The sequence below is a fragment of the Rhinichthys klamathensis genome, unplaced genomic scaffold (assembly GCF_029890125.1).
Source record: "Rhinichthys klamathensis goyatoka isolate OS25496 unplaced genomic scaffold, OSU_Roscu_1.1 h1tg000291l_1, whole genome shotgun sequence".
NCBI lineage: Eukaryota > Metazoa > Chordata > Actinopteri > Cypriniformes > Leuciscidae > Rhinichthys > Rhinichthys klamathensis.
In genome coordinates this window covers 480,793-497,434 of record NW_026606810.1, presented here as the reverse complement: position 1 = coordinate 497,434, position 16,642 = coordinate 480,793, and the positions used below count along the sequence as shown (strand labels likewise).

The following is a 16,642-nucleotide window of genomic DNA, read 5'->3' as shown; positions in this document are numbered from 1 at the left end:
TCATTAACTCTGATTGGGGCGGCACTACGTCCTTTAACCCTTTCGGTGGCCTCCTGCCACTCATTCCTAATGGGTTATAAAAACAAAGACTGTTCTTACTCCTGGAATACTTTGTAACATCAACTAGGATAGTGGAAGTGAACATGAGGGCCACTGATTCAGTGCTAATGGGCTGAAGAATGTTACATAACATGGTGAAGTAGGGCAATTCATCTGAGGTTTGGATGGACTATCATGCTAGGGCTTCCCTGTAATCTGTTGTCATGGGTTTGTGGGAGTGTAATCATGTCCTGTCCAAACTGCTCAGACTGTCCGCAAAAGGTTGAAGGGAACAAGCGATTAGACACACTAACTTTTGCTAGTTTTGATGTTACAGTTGCACCACTTTCAGCACAAAAAAAATTGTGCAGAGATGTGCAGCGTACAGGGGCGTCACTAGGATTTTCATTTTAGGGGGGCTAAGCCCCCAATATGATTTTTAAAAAAAATATAAAAAAATGTAACACTTTAATTTAGGATCTAAAGCTCACTATTAACCATTTTCATTCCGATGCAAAGGCACGGTTTTATAATAACTGTGGTCCCAAATGTGAGGCAGGGCAAATACGGGGGTTCGGGGTCTCCCCGAGAAAATCTTGATTTCTCTGATCTACATATGTGCATTTTAAGATGTTCTGAAGGCCAAAAAACTTGGATAGTGGGCAGCTGATTATTTTTCTCTCCTCATCAGCATCACACTCTTTTTCTCTTTGTTTTTATCTTGCCCTGTCTCTTCCCCTCCTAAAGCTGAGCTTTGACTGATATAGGCTTTTCATTTTTGTCTGTCAGTGAAGAAAGTAAACTTAGGGTCAACTGATAGGGTGATTTTGCCTATGAATCATTTTCTCAGACGCGTTTATTTACTGAAAGCAACTAAAGGTAATTAAGTTTATTAAATGCATTCACAATATGTAGGCTACACATTTATTATTGATCTTATGCCTAATACAGGGCCGTAGACAGGGCTTTGTAATCACAGAGGTCCTAAATTTGAGGTTGGTAGGGGGTTCAAATTTTTTATTTCTCTGATATGTGCATTTCAAGACGTTTGAAGACCAAAAAAAAAAAAGGATAAGAAATAGCTTTAAAACCATGTCAGTGGGCAGATTATTTTTTGTCAATACCTGCTGCTCTCTTCTCATCTCCATCACTCTTTCTTTTTTTCTCAGTCTCTTCATCCCTCTTCCTCTCCTAAAGCTGAGCTTTTTTAATTTACTAAAGGCTACAATTTGTATTATATTCTCAATATGTACACATTCAGTATTAATCTTGTGCCTAACATGATGAAAACGGCTTTGTTAATGTTTCTTGTAAACTAATTATTACATTACATGAGTCACGTTACAAAGGCCTATTTTCAGCTCAAAATGGCGAAATTAGACACAACTATATTAGTTTGCCTGATTATTTTTTGTCATTCGTTTAACATTTATGACATAAAAAAAGTAAAATATGAAATGTTAAGTTTAGCTACTTACATCTTATCTCGCACTTGACCGTACGCGTCGAGTCGCACTGTTAAAATTCGTGCTCAGCTGCGTCTGTGAACATAAAGCCCGCCTACTTTGATTTGATTGGTCATCTCAAATATTCTGACATTGACGAGCAGTGACAGACCAATGAGGCTCAGATAAACACACACATGAACACACACACACACACACACACCCTGTCCTCTGTTTCTGACGTGCTCTCTGCTTGGCGCCGCTGCGGATTGAAGATGAAGAACGCGCTGAATCTGATTATAACAAGACTGAAGCGAACACGAATTTGTGTAGCCTACATTAATCTCACATTTTTAGAGGGGCTAGGCAGAAGTTTAGGGGGGCTGAAGCCCCCCTAAAAAGGGCCTAGTGACGCCCCTGGCAGCGTACAATATATAATTGAAATAATTCTCATTATTTTTAGTGCAAACATGCAATCTCAGTGCTATTTGCCTGAAATTAACACCACACTAAATGACAGTAAATTAAATTGCATTTAAAAGCAGCGCTATTTGCCTGCTGCAGTAAATGCAACAATTTTTCCCTAATGAAATTAACACTGTCTGCACTAAATAACAGTTAACTTTTTTTTTTTACTTTTGCTTTGTGCAATTAATGTCACACTAAACGACACAAACACAGTACTATTTATCGAGTGAAATGTCACACTAATCAACGGTAAAACATTTTTTGTCTACAAGCAGTTTTGCATATGCGATACAATCCCAAATTATGGCAAAATGCGGTATCTACTTTTCCTCCACAACCTAGTGCTCAGAACCAGCCTGCACAAGTTGCTTTAAAAATTTTTTTTGCCGTGTTTACACCATTACCTTATTTTCTATAATTCCATACATGTATCAGCCCTAGTTAAAACGATTGTTTACTAATGAAAATAAAAAAGTCTGCCAAATTAATATCAACTCACTTCAACTCGTTCCAAGTCCGCAAGACTTTTTCTTCTGTGGAGCAAAAAGGGAGATGACAGAATGTTCTTTTCCTTACAATAAAAGTGAATTGTGAGTAGGAGCTGTTAAGTACCAAAAATGACAAAAAGCATAAAAGTAGTCTAAATAATGTGCACTATATTCCAAATCGCTTGTTCCATTGTTCCTGATTTTGCATTAGTACATGCAAAAACGCAGACAGATCATACAAACAAACAGTGCTATAAATGAGCACAATTAATTTTTAGGGATTTTCCCCTAATTCAACTTTGCTTAATGACAGCTTTTAGCCTCTATAATAGCTTCCATCTCTGTGCTTTCTGCAAAGTGAGACAAGCCACATTGTTGTCATGTGCATTGAGATCTTTGTAGTCAGAGTAGAATATCAATGATAATGCCAGAGAAAAAAGTATGTGGAATGACATAGGGATTATTGGTAATGTTATTTCTATTTTTTGGCCTGCAAGGTTCAGTTATAATCCTATAATGGTTATTTCATTAATTTGTAATTACAGGACCAAAATGGGCTGATTTGTGCGTAACAGGATGTAATGTTCTTGAGGATTGCTCCATAACTTCAAGCCATTACCAGCTACAGTTTATAAACTAATGAGGGCTTTTGGCAACAAGCATTCTGGCCTTTCAAGAATTCCAAGGTCAAAGCCGTGTAGATCGCTACATTAGTTGATGTTACGATTTTATTCGTCTTCTATTGGTTTATCAGCTGTGTACAAAGCAGTTCTACAAAATGTATCTTCCCCTGTTCCTAACATACTCAGCCCTAGTTAAAGAGATATTTCTCCCCAAAATGAACATTTTGTCATCATTTACTCATCCTCAGGAGTCTTATGGACAACTTTTATGGTGTTTTTGGTTGCTTTTGAAGCTTGACAGCCCCATGTTAGCATTCACTTTTATAATATGGAAAAGAGCATCCTGAACATCCTGTCTATTATCTCTATGCTACGAGTTCTACAAAATCATTTGGATTTGGAACAACATGAGGATTTTTAGGTGAACTGTCACTTTAAGTCCATCTCTGATTCCAATAAGTGGTTGCAACTTTCACATACAACAAGGCCTCTGTCCCAGCTATTCACTGCCAAAACAAACTTCTAATGAAGACTGTTCTCATAACTTATCCTGGCGTCTGATGGCCATGCATGTCCTATTAGTCCTGCTTGCAATGCGGCCACTTGTTTTCCAAAATTCTAACACTGATCTACAGACAAAGCTCTACCAGTGTCCATGCCGTATCATTGCACATTCTTCAGTGATGCTCCTTCCCTCTTATCAGACACTCTGGCTGCCTTCTCACAAACACTTCAGGTTCAAGACCTGGGAGACAGGCATAACACCAAAACATCCCAAAACCCAGCTGGCTCTCAACAGGATGAGTATAAATGCGGATTTTGTTTTTTAATGGATTCTTGTCTCATGAAAAAACATCTGACTTATGTCATTTTTGGAAAAAAATGGAAATAAACAATAAATAAACAAATAATATTGATTCTGTATTTTTAAATTGTCAGGGTTTACACTTGAGGTAGGCAAATATACTACTCAATAATAATATAGACATGAAACAAGATATGAAAATGTACAAAACAATGTGTAAAATACCTGTTTACTGGCTTGATCTACCTTTATGCCCATGGGGTTCGAAAGCTTCTCAGTAAGATATTAAGCATTTATTCAAACCCCCTTAAAATCTTAGTAATATATCAAGTGGTGACATGATGCAAGGTTATATCCATTTCCTGTTCCATTACCACCTCATTCACACATCATTGAAAACCAGACTGGTAGTACACAAATGGACCCATGGGTAAAGTGTGCTCTGGAGTTCTGGCACAAACACCTTTTTCCATACATGCAGATGGTTCCACTTACAGATGGTTCCACTTTCATGTTAAAAATTATCTTCAAATTTATGGCTTAGAGAATTGGAATCTTAATAATGTAACAGCATTTAAATATAGTAAATGCAATGGCAACAAATGGATGCCCAAATGGAACCACAGTGATACACAAAGCACAGACCTAATGCAAATAATTTAAAAATAAACATTCATCATAACTTACTCTTATATTTAGGGGTGCTCCGATCAGGATTTTTGGGGCCGATCACCGATTACTGGAAGCTGTATCACCCGATACCGATACCGATCACCGATTACAGGGTCTATTTGAAGACTTCTTTTTATCATGTAGCATTACTTATTAAACTATATTTAACAACAATGTACATTAAGTATTACATTTAAGAGAAGACAATGCATAATGAATTGACACCTGTGTATTTATTTGCAAGCAACATGTATTAACATAGCAGCTTGGTTATTGGGAGCAGCTTAGGGCTTGACATACAACTTTCCTGTAGAATATAAAATAAAATGAATAAAAGACAGAACATCTGAGTCTTTAAATTTAGCTTTAGACTAAACATTATTTTGACTATAGCCTTTTTTTGTTGCTGTTTTTAGTTTAGAGTCAGTCAGCCATCAGTTTTTCTAATACACTTAAAGGACCACAGGTAGTAAAGTGCACAGCAAAAAAAAAAAATTAATAATTAAAAAAAATAACAACTTCCATATCTGTATCTATAACTTTGCTTTTTTCTGGGATGCTTTGTCAGATTTTGTGGGCATTTAGAGAGGAAGAGAGAGGTAGAGAAACCTTTTGTGTGTGTGTGTGTGTGTGTGTGTGTGTGTGTGTGTGTGTGTGTGTGTGTGTGTGTGAAGAACCCTTGCAAAATTATTTTAAACAGATTAAGAAAGCCACCACTACTGGTCATATCTATGGTTAGATTTTTTTTTTTTAGATCCAGTGAAGTCTGTCCCACCATGTACCTAATATAAATAAATAAAACATCTTCAGTTAACTAGCAGATCATTCATTTAGTTCGCTATTAAATAAGAAATCTAGCGCTAAAATGTGTTTTTGAACTCAAGCTGCGCGCTCGTTGCCGCGGCGATCAGTTGCATGGATACAGTGCTCTGTGTCTAGCGCAGTCTTCACTCGGACGCGCGCTTCAAACTATCGCCGTTGCGGACTCTTATTCATTCCGGTGTAATCACAAAATAAAACACAAACGTATCCTTGCTTGATATAACTGTAACCGCTGATGAACATATTCAGTTTTGATGAGAGAAAATATGTACGAGTGATTTGACGGACGCACGGGGGTTGGATACATTTTTGTCATTGGTTGTTGCGTTAAATCTTACCCAGATACAATAGTGCTATTTTCTGATTGGCTATTGTGTAGCTCGACGAACAACACCAGAGGAAACGCGCTTGATTCATGCCGGTTCCACAGTGAGAGCGGCGCGGCCAGAGTTTTGGCCGCTGCGGCATATTAAATATATTACAAATAGTTTTTCAGCGTGAGAAATACAATGTGTGGCGGGAGAGCGTGACAAAAGACCGAAATGAGTGACTGTCACGCTCAATGCTTGACACTTGAGAGCCATGTTGTAGAATTGCCAGACCGGTGAAGCTATTTTTACCAGTGCGTAAAAAAATTGTCTCGCGAGTTTTGCGTCATCTGATCGGCTTTTCTGGATCGGCCTTTATAGAGACCGCCGATCACACATCCCAAAGCAATTATCGGCCGATTATGATCGGCGACCGATCAATCGGAGCACCCTTACTTATATTGTTCCGAACCTCTAAAGGCCTGTACACACCGGGACGAATATCGGCTCGCGTTATTCGTCAGCGTTTTTCAACGCGTTTTTTGTGTTCACACCCAAGCGATTTTTGCTGACGATGAGCCGAGTGAACACGCAAATTCATTCCCTGACATTAGATGGCGCTTAATGTAAAACAGAAATACCCCGGTCCACAAAGTGGCGCTGCGCAACTACGCTTCTGACACTCGCTTGTCACTCAGAAGAAGAGAGCAAGTTTGTCGCGTTTGTCATATATTTCTTTATTGTCGTTGGTGTCTCTTTATAAAGACACCAACAAGACCAGCAGCTCTACATTCATCTAGCCTTGCATCTTCCTCGTCTTATTTCTTCCCGGCAGAGTATAGACGCTGTATATCTTCTTCGCCATTACGTATGTGTGCTCAGCAAGACCGTTTTGTGTTTGAGCGCCCCCAAGTTGTGTTTTACTGTAACTTCAGAAGCTCCAGACACGTGAGCAAAAGCGCCAATCTCATTGGTCGGATAGTTTTTGACGTGGCGCGTCAAACCAAAAAAACGAACCCGAGGCGTTTTTTAAAAAATGACGCTTTTACGCGTGGCGTTTTACGCGTCGGTGTGCACACTCGCATAGGCGCCCTTTGTTTAGTCACGAGGCGTTAAACGTCGGCGAATAACGCGCGCGAAATTCGTCCCGGTGTGAACAGGCCTTAAGACTTCTGAGAAAGAGAAACACAAAAACTTTTAAGAATATCCAGACCAGTCTTTTCAATATTAATAAAAGTGAATAAGAATGTTAAGCTTCAATATGACAAAAAAGTACCATAAGAAATATCATACAATTGTCCATATGAATTGAATGATACCATATGACAGTCCAATTTGTGAACAAATCATTGCTTTGAATTGGATTCTTGCAATTAATCAGTTGTTCCAGTTCAAAAATTCTAACTGGTTTAATAACCCAATCTCACATATTATCACAGATGTGGACGATTTACAATAAAAAAGCAACTTTACTTTACAACAACCGGAATATAGTTCACATGCCATATGGTTCATTTTGTATGGTGCTTTAGCATAATTTTAAAGAGCTCAAAAAGCTTCACTTCTCTATTTATTATAATCACAAGGAAAAGAGCAACCAGCACAGTCCTTAAAATATCTCCTTTTGTGTTCCACAGAAGAAATAGAGTAATATGGGTTTGGACCAACATGAGGATGAGTAAATAATGACATAACTTTTGTTGTTGTTGTTGTTGTTGTGTGAACTGTCTTTTTCTCTACATGTGAGAGTCCACACAGACTGGCTTCAAAACGTGCACTCTGTCACATGCTCTGCAGAGCTTTTAGACAGGTGGCTTTTTTATGCTTCCCTGGTCACCATGGAGTTAGTGCCAGCTCTCTAGCCTTGCACAAACACACACATTTATACTGGAAATGGACAGTGTGTGTGTGTGGGTGGATAAGGGGTGCGAGGGAAACCAACAGAGGGACAGAGCAACACTGCGAGGACACTTTGTTTGCTCTGGTTACATAAGCATAACCACATGCAAATGTCCACACACACAGTCAACATACAATCTGCTCATAAGGAAGAAAAGTAGCTGGACAGGATCAAACACAAAGGACTTGAATTGGCTCAAGCGTACAACTAAAACCCTGCAGAATATTTTATCTACAGTACAACCAGAGGCAAATATTTGAGGACAGCAGGGGGAGGTTTCACTGAATTGATGTGATCTGGTATTCCAGTCCACTTCTTGTCTGCGATGTCTCAGATGGAGGAGTCTAGAATGCTTTCAACTTCGACACTAACCAAGGTCAGCCTTCAACCTGGCATGGCTCTTGGACATAAAATCCAGCGCCTTTATCAAGAGCGAGTTAACACAGATGGCCGGCCTATCGAACCTACTCACGGACACACAGACAATCACACACACGTTGAGTCCTTTCAACACATGAGATAATCTGAGGCACACGCATGCTCGGGCGAGGTCCGTTGGGGAATGTTATTTATCGCTATTTGTCCGACCACACAGCAGCTTGATTCATTGCCTGGGGTCCAATGTCTCGTAAGACCCACAAATCTCCCCCTTCTTGGGCCAATTAAAACATTCCAGCAGCACAATCCCTTGTTTTCATTGAAGACTATTAACTTGTAATTCACCACTAATCTGTAAACCAACACGACCACAAGCATCTCTTCTCAAACCGTAGGGAACTAAATAAAAACAAAAACAAAAAAAAACACCTGCTCTTTTTCAGTTATGGTTGTTGACAAACAGAAAACAAGAACGGTCTAAAGCCACTTGTGACAAGTTTGGTTCTTATTAACCATTTGAGACCGCACTTTGATAGGATGGAGGGATGAAACGGGCCACAGAAAGACCCATTATTCCTAGCCTAAGCAAGACTAAGATGGAACAGGTACTGGCAGGTTCCATGAACAAGAAGAATTTAGGTTATTTGTGGCTGTATGCCACTTACCCTGAGTGGACTAAACCACTAGGCAAAGAACATTAAACCTTTTATCTTGTCGATGGTGGTGCTAATTTTGGAATCCCTAGTGAGGTGCGAGCTTGCGTTTAAATGGCGATAACCAGCTAGAGATTTAAAGAGCATGAGAGAACAGAATGTTACTGACCTACAATAAAATTTCATATTGGTTATTTTCAGCTCCTCTAGTTTTAAATCAGTCTTAGTTTGGACACACAAACGGCCATCAAGTGACCAGTCTGCATAGAAACTCCAACAATAATATTCTAAAAGCATCCCAGGAATAGAACCTAAATTCCTTTTAAAAATAAATCATATAAAATACAATATTTGTTTTTATTATTATTAAATTAAAGGGTATATATATATATATATATATATATATATATATATATATATATATATATATATATATATATATATATATTCTGAATGATATATATTTTAAAATAAAATAAAATTAATAATTTATCCACCTGGTTTCAAATGCATTTCTACAAACAGTTTCTTTTTTAAACTCTATGAATGTACACTTGCTCATTACGCTTAACATCGACACCCTGTGGCCATCTTGCAAGAATAACTCAACTGTCTCTCTTGATAAATAGGGATCACATTAATTACATTCTGTTTTCATGAGGGAAAACCATTCCTTGGCAACGATTCAGTAACAACAAGTGGTGAGATAAAAAAAATAAAAAATAATGAGCTCTCTGTAACTTTTAATCCAGAACCCTTTACAGTGACCAGATCAGGTTAGTAGCAGGTCATAGGAAATGATTAAAAGGATTTCTTTATGGACTGGAAAATGGTTACAAACAGTCATGTCCAGATGGATGAGGTTCCATCTCGGGGTGTAGGTTTGTTTTGGCAAGCGCGTGTTTGTCTGTGTGTATTAGTGGCTTGTATGAGTCCTGTGTGCAATTTAAAAAGATGTCAACACCTCTCTCCTGATGACATCCGACCATGTTTAGACAAAGGTGCATTCTATGTGCCTGACGTCTCATCAGAGAGGTATTTAACTCTGTCCTGTTCCTCCTCTTGCCTGAGGCGAAATACTGGAGGTGTGATGAACAGGTCTCTACAAGCAACAACTATATTCTTCCAGAAACATGTCATCTTTGTTTTCTGATTTAGGACCAGGTTCCACACTAAACGTTACTGTAACCTCTAATTAAAGAGCTGACTTCAGATCAGTGGAAATGATTGGCTCCAAGTTGGCCAGACACATAAAATTACTTTCAGTAATCCAGAAAAGAAAACAGTATACAGTTGTATTTGTCATCTGGATACTTTTTTTGCCTGTTTTATGAATACTATAAATTTGGACATAATTACTCTTTTCTCACACTGTTTAATTTGCCTACTTTATAGTAGGGAAGTATGAATATTCGGATTCAGCACTGTAAAATTATTGTAAAATTGTACAATTATGGTAAAAGACTAAAAATGCTACAGTAAAAACAGTAAGTTTCCTCCTTGTGTAACAAAAACAAAAAGTAATCCATGTGACCCAAGTGGTTTAACCTCAATTTTATGAAGCGCAAGTGCTTTGTTTGCGCAAAAAAACAACAACCCATAACTGACCACTTTATTTACAAATTATTAATCTCCAACACACGTTCATGCAACGTCTGCTCTTGCGTCAACACAACACGCATGCGTAGTGGTGCTCTCGTGAACACGCCTTGGATATAAATATTTTATAAATTAAGTGGTAAATTATGTTTTGTTTTTGCGTAAACAAAGCACTTGCATGTCGTATCGCTTCATAAAATTGAGGTTAAACCACTGGAGTCACATGGATTACTTTCATGATGTCTTTACTAACTTTCTGGAGCTTGAAAGTAGAGTTGCGTACACTGTCAATGGAGTGACAAAACTATACTTTTAATAATTATTGCATTATTTTAATGTCATGTTTGTTACCATAATGGTGTTTGTGTATTTGTGTGTATGAAACCGTGCACCTTCTATATATTAGTATTTACATCAGCTTGAAGAAAAGCTACTTTAGATGAGCTTTGATTCTTTACTACCTGTTTTATGGTGGTTGTCAGTATTATAAAAGGTACAAAACATATTTTAGTACTTCAGTACGTTTGTATATTAGCATTTTCAGTTAATGAGGCATGTTTTTTACTGCAACTTAAAGTTCAATTTATAAAACCTAAAATAAAACTTGTCAGGGTTAGTGTACTATGAACAAGCATTCATTTACAGCAACGCTCTGTGTAGCATAATAGTCATAACAGCTCCCCCACTGGACACCAGCCAAAAATATCTCCATGCCAGAAGAGCAGCCCAGCAGAGAAGGAGTGCAGGACCACTCAAAGAGCAATTAAATTGGCCAAAGTGGTTCAGAGAACAAAGGAACCATATCACTAAAGCACCATGTCAACCCGCTCTCCTGAATCCATGTCTGATATGACTTCCTGTGCCCCACCTCGTCTTTGCTCTCTCTCTCTCTCATATTAGCCATCTAAATGATACTCCAGAGACAGAGGTGGGTGGAAGTGACTTGTGCAGTCAGCGCATAGATACTAAAGCCTCTAATTTACACTAGGTGTGTGTGTGTGTGTGTGTGTGTGTGTGTGTGTGTGTGTGTTTGGGGGGGGGGGGGGGACGGGGGGGGTATGCTATATGGAAACTGGCTATTGCTAATAATGCTGTGGCTAATTAAGACCCCAGATGGCCTTGCACAGTAAATCAAGAACAGACAATACAAATTGTGGTTTCATCTCACAGCGTCAGCCCTTTATCGGGATTGTGTTCTTTGTTAAAAAAATTAATTTTGCCTTGTTATTTAGTCCTGGCTTTTTCAAAGGATCTCTGTCTGGAATCTTTATGACTCATAACCCTTGCAAACAAATACTGTGGTAGTGGTACATTGGAAAAGTAATGGTGATACTTGGTTACTTTTAAATGTACTGCATGTGTTCATTCATCTACTATGGCATTACATGGTACTTCAAAAAATTCTATGGTATTTTTCCACCAACATTCTCCTCCTTAATTTGTAAGAATATCAATCAACAGTTGTTAAATATCTGTAGATTTCATGAATAAATGTTTTATAATAATAATTGTTTAAATATATAATAATAATTATAATAAATATATTACTAAATGTCACCTCAAAATAAAAAATAATAAAAAATATGATTATTAATATTACCATTATTATTATGAATAATTTATTCTATTACTTTAGTATATTTATCATTATTCTTACTGTATTATGTTATGGAAATAATGAATAATTTAAATTTGTGTAGGTTTGTTAAAAAATTATTCTTAAATAAATTGCATTTTAAAATAATTTTTAGGATGCATTTCTGTCAAAAATGTTATTACCATAATGCATTTTTAAAACCGCAATAAATTCAGCACAACAAAAAACTTAAGTACTTTTAATTTCAACATTTATTTTTTTTGCATTAATGCAGTAATTATCCAGTAAGCTTAAAATTGAGCAAAGGGAGTTAAATGTCTATGACTGTCATAAAAATAATGCCACCATGCAAAAATAATCTTAGTTAATAGTTTTAAAAAAACCTTTAAAAAATGATTTATGCAAGAAATAATTGCTTATTACTTTTTTATGGAATATGACCAAGATATTTCTTTTTATGAGATTCATACAGTTATTTAACAATTGTTTTCCTTTACTTTGTTATTTATATTTTCTTGCCAGCTTGATATGCCTAAACATGGAAATTTCTTTGACAGGTTTTTTATTTTTATGTACACCAAATTAGGGGGAAAGCCTTTTCCTAAAATGTAGATACTATCCTCAAACATTATGTGCTGCAAGGGTATTTTGGGGAAAGGTGTGTCTAAATGAGGTTTTTATCTCGGCACAAACTCAGATAAACATCACACTCCCACACTGAACACTGAAGAGCTCCTTAGACACGGGACACAAGTGGGGTATTCTTCCCCTCTCCCGTCTGTCATCTTCCAGCTTTTTGTTCACCTCTCCTGATCCGTCGGCCAATGCCAAGTCTGTCCATCCAGACACCGAGGCAACTATTCACCCTGTGCTAGTCACGTCGAGGGACGCCAGCCTGGTCCAGAGAGCGGCCAATCTGACGACTGCCAAACCAACTTCTGCCAACTGACTTCTGCCATAGCAACAACGCTAAAAAAATCATATATTAACATGCAAAAAGGGTGGATCTTTGAAATGTATGCTGTTGTTTAGCTTTTCATTGAATCTGGATGCAAAAACTAGGAATTATAACCCACACTGCATTGCAACTGGTTTGCGGGATGTTTCATAACTTGTAGCACCGTTCTCAATGTTTAATCTATGTCTTTTCTGCAGATGATGGCAGCCTGCTGATCACAAATGAGCATCTTTGCATTTCCCCTGAAATCCAAATATAGCGTAGAAATGAGCAAGTCTGAAATTCGCACCAGCACCGCAGTTCCACCGCATGCCACTAAGCTCCAGATTTTAAACTCTCTAAAATTAAGCCCAGGAGTTTACGGTCTCCCATTAAAATTTTTAAGCTGCCTCATGGCTTATGCTAATCAGAGGTTTAAACTCAGAATGGCGGGATGTACTGTATATCAACAGCCTACAGCAGCTTCAACCAACTGCAGTCTTCAAATCAGTTTGTTTTCCAGATTCCGGCATATACCAGAGGCGCAGGTTTACAGGTACTCTGTCCTCGCCAGAAAGAGTAAATCAAGAAGCAGGGGATGGTGAAACACCCTTCAGGAATGATCCACGTCTGTAATTATCTGTTTTTGCTTGGTTTGAGGTGATGAGGGCATATTCCTGTTGAATGCTATACACCTGGGCAACTGGATAACCTCAGACAACATCTGTCTTAGCGTGTGTTCATCTGTTTTGCTGCCTTTAAGCTAACGTGATGAATCATAACTTCGTCAGTTATCTACTCATGTGTGTCGGAGGGTTATTATCGTTCACTAAAACTTTTTGTTGTTATGAGAAATAAAGTAAAAATTTAATCAAATGTAAACATTAGATTAAAAAACTTAAACTAAACAAAAGTTGAAGCAATAAAATGACTAACCGGAAATTAATAAAAAACTAAAACTGAACAAAAACTAAAACTAAAATGAAATATACGTTTGAAAAAATATGTTAAAAATTACAAAAGCACATTTAAAACAAATGTTAAAAATTAATACATTGGTTAACATAAACTAACTAAGTGTATGAACAATATATTTTTAAAGCATGTATTAACCTTCGTTGATGTTAGTTAATAAACATCTAATTGTTCATTGTTTGTTCATGTTAGTTCACAGTGCATTAACTAATGTTAACATACAAATTCTGATTTTAATAATGTATTACTAAATGTAGGAATTAACATTATCTAAGATTAATAAATCATATGTATTGTTTATCGTTAGTTCATGTTGACTAATGTAGTATTAACTAATGTTAACATATGAAACCTTATTGTAAAGTGTTACCAATGTAACTAAAATGAAAATGAAAATATAACAATAAATGCCAATTCAAAATCTTTGAAATCGTGGTATGTTGGATCTTTTCGAACACTTCAGAAGACTAGATTAAGTCAATTTCGTGTTCTCATTTACACTTGATCTAAATCATTCAGATCACTCCTAAAATGACCCCACATCTTTCATATTTACCCTAAATCTGCAAGATATGCTATCTCTAAGACAGGAAACATTTGGTCTAGCATCTTCTGGTCTTTAGACAATGTATCAAAACCCCCTTCTCTGTCTAGACACCTTGTATCACATATCGAAAACACACACACACACACAAGCTCATTGATTACTTCACATCTGTCCTGGAGCTAGCAACAGAGAAATGACAGAACAGAAACCAGCGGTTTGGATGTAGAAAGGAGGACTTTCCTTCTCTTTTCACACCCATCTAGATTCCCCAATGGAAAGAAGTGATCCTACCTTGCTGAGAGTGGTTTAGTGTCTGAGAATGGTCTCGGTTAAGTCCTCGCGATGCGCTTCCTTCACTGCCTTCCTCTCTTCTCTCTGTTACTGTGCTCCTGAAGCGTGGTGGTGTGGTATGAAGGGGGGTGGCTGGTGAAGAGAAAGAAAGGGAGAGGGTGAGTGAGTGAGAGAGAAAGGGAGAGCAAAGAATCAAAAGCTCCAGGGTAAAGACGGCGAAACTTGAAACCACCGGTGGTTCTCAGACAATCATTTCCCCCTCTCCTTTCTCTCTACTCCACTCATCAACCTCGAAGTAAATCCCTTCCTGGTGCGTAAGAACAGCTATTTTTTCCCTCCAATCCAGATTCAATAAAGAAAATGAATAGGAGAATTGTACATCCAGCTGGGCCGTACGTAAAAATATAACCTGTCACTCGACTTCCTTCTTTAAACCACACACTCGCATACAGAAATGCAGCGGTTTTCATTTTCCCACACTCGGGTTCAGCTCTTAAAAGTATTTTTCTTCCAGAGAGGAGAAGCCATGGCAACATTTTCTAATAAAGGGAAAGGGCTGAGGTCAGGTGCACTGTGGCCGGCCATGAGAGTGTCTGACTGAGCATTTGGGGAAGGCTAACTACCGTACTAGAGACAGCGGTCTCCTGAGAGGCATGGAGGACTATGGGATAGGTGATTACACTGCACTGGACACTTTTCATCATCTTCTTATTGCTCTCCCAGCGTGCTTTTCATTGTTCCTCACGTGCCTGTGCACGTACACAAAGACATGTACTGATTACACAGACACATGATGTCATACAGGCCCCTGTGAAACACCCAATCAGATCTGTGTGTGCGTGCAGTGAGAATGTGCACAGCCAAAATATCACAGAAAAAAAGCTATGTTGTTTTATCCAGCATAAAGGGAATCCCAAATACAGGGAAATTTTAAATCTACATTTAGAAATAAATGCAGTATTTAAATTCTGACTGATAATGATAAGCTGGCAATTATTTTAATGTTACAGCCAATAACTGATAAATGTCTGATATTAAAATAAAAATTCTATTCCATTTTGTAAAATTTCAACAATTTTTTTTTTTTAAATCAGTCATTTTAAATGCAACAAGTGAGTTTAGGTATAACAGACAAAATGACAGACAGACCGACAGACAGACCGATTGAAAGATAGATAGATAGATAGATAGATAGATAGATAGATAGATAGATAGATAGATAGATAGATAGATAGATAGATAGATAGATAGATAGATAGATAGATAGATAGATAGATAGAAAATATATATTTCATATACATCTGTACATCACATTGCTTTTATTTTTTATCTTTTCAACAACTTTTTTTTTTTCATTGTATGCCTAATATTACAGTAGCACCTCATTGCAATACACGAGATCCAGGGTGCGGAGTTGGATCCAGATCTAAGGGGTGGAGATGGGTAGGATTAGGGGTGGGGTTAGGGATCAGGGGGTGGAGATGGGTAGGTTTCGGGGTGGGGTTAGGGATCAGGGGGCGGAGATGGGTAGGTTTAGGGGTGGGGTTAGGGATCAGGGGGTGGAGATGGGTAGGTTTAGGGGTGGGGTTAGGGATCAGGGGGTGGAGATGGGTAGGTTTCGGGGTGGGGTTAGGGATCAGGGGGCGGAGATGGGTAGGTTTAGGGGTGGGGTTAGGGATCAGGGGGTGGAGATGGGTAGGTTTCGGGGTGGGGTTAGGGATCAGGGGGCGGAGATGGGTAGGTTTAGGGGTGGGGTTAGGGATCAGGGGGCGGAGATGGGTAGGTTTAGGGGTGGGGTTAGGGATCAGGGGGTGGAGATGGGTAGGTTTAGGGGTGGGGTTAGGGATCAGGGGGCGGAGATGGGTAGGTTTAGGGGTGGGGTTAGGGATCAGGGGGCGGATATGGGTAGGTTTAGGTATATGCAAGGTGGGAGGAGTTGGATCTGGGTCCAACTCCTCCCCCTGGATTTCGTGTTCTGCAGTGAGGACCATCTCTAATATTACAAAGTCTTATATAAAATTATCAGTAGCCGTCCTATTTGTTTTTCCGAAATTGTCCCTTAAAAAAAATCAGCATATGTGTCAGTGCGCCTGTG

The 16,642-nt window shown here is 38.2% G+C and overlaps 1 protein-coding gene across 1 annotated transcript in view; it reads right to left on the bottom strand.

The window, feature by feature from the left end:
• plekha6 (pleckstrin homology domain containing, family A member 6) overlaps positions 1–15,025 on the bottom strand; it is a 154,707-nt gene extending 139,682 nt beyond the window's left edge. The window contains exon 1 of the mRNA XM_056269844.1: positions 14,548–15,025. The gene's annotated coding sequence lies outside the window, so the exon portion shown is untranslated. The remainder of the gene's footprint in view (positions 1–14,547) is intronic.
• Positions 15,026–16,642: the final 1,617 nt, after the last annotated feature.